The sequence below is a fragment of the Lathyrus oleraceus genome, chromosome 1 (assembly GCF_024323335.1).
Source record: "Lathyrus oleraceus cultivar Zhongwan6 chromosome 1, CAAS_Psat_ZW6_1.0, whole genome shotgun sequence".
Classification (NCBI taxonomy): Eukaryota; Viridiplantae; Streptophyta; class Magnoliopsida; order Fabales; family Fabaceae; genus Lathyrus; species Lathyrus oleraceus.
Window position 1 is genome coordinate 367,120,638 of NC_066579.1, and position 2,861 is coordinate 367,123,498.

The following is a 2,861-nucleotide window of genomic DNA, read 5'->3' on the forward strand; positions in this document are numbered from 1 at the left end:
TTACTAGGGATTGCATCATGTGACAGTTAATTTTGAAGGTCATTGTTAAGCATGGCTTTTAGTGATCATTTTCATATAAATCCTACTTAGTGATTATTATTGACTATTATTTGATTATTAACTTGGCATTTTTAGTCAAGGGTATCTCAAATTCAAGGCAAGGGGCGAGATTCATTCAAGAGGTCAATATAAGTTCAAATACTCAAATATCAAGATTTTGAGGGGAACTATGTTCATGGAAGCACAAGTATCACAATTTAATTCAAATGCCATTTTCATTACCAAAATATCCAAGTTCATTACACAAAGTCAAGAATCACAAAATTCTACACAAAGTTACATTTTTTACCTACAATTGACTTTTGGTCAACTATTGATTTTTTGGTCAAACATTTGACCAAAGTCAACTACCTATCCTAAACCTTAGGACATACTTCCTGCTCCAACCTTCATCCATGGCCATCTTGTCCTCTTCATCTTCATAATGTTGTCTTCATGTCATATTAAACTTTATGCTGCAAAACCTCCATGTATGCCAAAGTGTAACTTCATTTGTAACTGCATCACCTATGTTTTGGACCATCAGGTACCTATATTAGGCCTGCAACCAGTCACACAAAACTTGCCATATCATTATGCATCAAGGGCAAACCAAAACAGGTTCAACATCAAAGTCCAAACATATCATCAATATGCATAAGCATACATGTTACATCAAACTAGAAAAAAAAAGCATATTCATTACAAACATCAAGGCATCACCATCACATACATGCTCAAATATTACACATGCATCACACATCCTAACATCATAACATAACAAGCTACACTAACATAGCCAACCAACAATATTCAGTTCATTTTATTTGCATTCTAACAGTTCCAAAATACCATGATAGTTCCATATCATTGATACATCACATAACAATTGATCCTTAATGCACTAACTTCATAACATTTCAGTTTCACTTGAACCAACTTTCCTAACTGTTATAACCCCTAACAAATTTGCACTTGAACTAAATCATTTCTAACCTAACATCCTCACTTTAAATTTTTCATAACAAATCCCAAAACTCAATCATTCACAAAACAATTCATTTACTTCCTACTTCACTTTCAAACAATAATAATTTCTAACAGTTCAAAACTATGTCCAGCAACTGTATATTTCCAATTTACAAATACACGCACACCATAATGTTAACTTCATAACATAACTAACATTTACCACAATTAACATGACTCACAATAACTCAATAAGACTAATTGACATATTTCAATTTCTAAATTCAGTAGTGGTTCCCAAAGTTTTGCAGTTCATAAGTTTGACACTAGGTGGTTATCCTAATTGTTTCCAAATTGTCATCACTAACCAACTGCTTTTATTAACTAACATAATTAATTTCTCAATAGTGTAACTCATCTCCATGTTACTAAATTCAAACTCATACATCAACATAAAACCAATTCAACTCATCACTAGCTAACATTCTCTAATTCACTAACAATCTAACTATAATTCAATCAGTTTTACTAACTGTTAGATATTTGATTTTAACTAAACTAACAATGCAAATATTGTTCATGGTACTTCACTAATACTAATTATCCATACTAACCATTAACTCTCACTATCAGTTTCAAATGATTTCACGTAACTTACCTATTAACATAATAGTTGCTAACTAACTTCTAATTTAATTAACATTTACCATTCAAAACTAACTCATCCTAACCATTTAAGTAAACTAACTCATCCTACAAACTTTGGGGCCAATCCTGCACTGTAGGTAAGCTCCTTTTCCATTCCTCTTTAATTCACATCGATGGCAAACTAAACCCCTAAGGTTTGAGATTTCAATGCTATTTGATTTCATTTTCTTTGACTTATGGTTCTTGGTTTATGTTTGGCATTTGGAGAAATTCAGTAAATGTTTGATGAAACAAATACGAGATTAAGAGCGAGGACTGTGAGAGGATTAGTTTGGTGGTGGAATTTGGTCAGAGTGGACAGCTCTGCCGCCTTCGGCGTGGCGGAGCAAGGTTCTGGCGAGGAAAGCATTTTGAGGGAGAGAGAGTAATGAAGCTGCAAATGTGAGAGTGAAATTGAATATTGCTGATACTTTACACTCTCCCATTTGACATTTCGTGTGTGGACCTCAAACGCCCTAGGCCCATGGACTATGCTATTCACCACCATGTTTTACTTCTACAACCCTCTCCTATTAACTCTCATACAACAATGCCCCTTGGGCCTTCTGCTTGGGCCCAGCGCCACTCTTGTTGGCTACATCCCCCTGAATCAGGCGCACCTCCCTGCAGATTTGTGTTATTGCTCTTTTATTTATTTATTTTATTTTCTTTATTTCTTTTTGCCATCTTTTAGTACACATTTTAATACATAAAAAAATACATTTTCTACGCATTGAAATACTTGAAAAATACTAAAAATAAAATAATTTTTTGAATTTGACTTTAACTAGGCTAAATTCTTGATTTTTGAGTATAGTTATTATTTATTTTTTTTGCTTTAAATCACTTTTTCCTTAGCATGTTAGAACTTATGGTTAATTTTGATTTAATTTCATTTGTTCATGCTCTACTTTTCATTTCAAAAAGCCATGTGCTTATTGGATGATGTTTAACGTGATCATGTCCCACTGATTAATTAGTTGATCAAATTTATATTTGATCAATTGATTACTTGTCTTGAATAACTTGCTTGCATCCCCTATCCAGTCAAGTGATCATACGTCTCTTTATCATTTCATTGGACTCGACCTTGGCACTTGTATTACACTGGATCTCAAGCCACACTCAAGACTGCACATTCAAGACTATGGACATCAATATCTTGA

General features: G+C 33.3%; 1 long non-coding RNA gene across 1 annotated transcript; it reads right to left on the bottom strand.

Annotated features, from left to right (window-relative positions):
• Positions 1 to 250: 250 nt before the first annotated feature.
• LOC127115769 (uncharacterized) lies at positions 251 to 2,096 on the bottom strand. The gene is made up of 2 exons (XR_007800864.1): positions 1,716 to 2,096; positions 251 to 601 (listed from the first exon to the last, which is right to left on the bottom strand). It is a non-coding gene; the product is annotated as an uncharacterized LOC127115769 (long non-coding RNA).
• Positions 2,097 to 2,861: the final 765 nt, after the last annotated feature.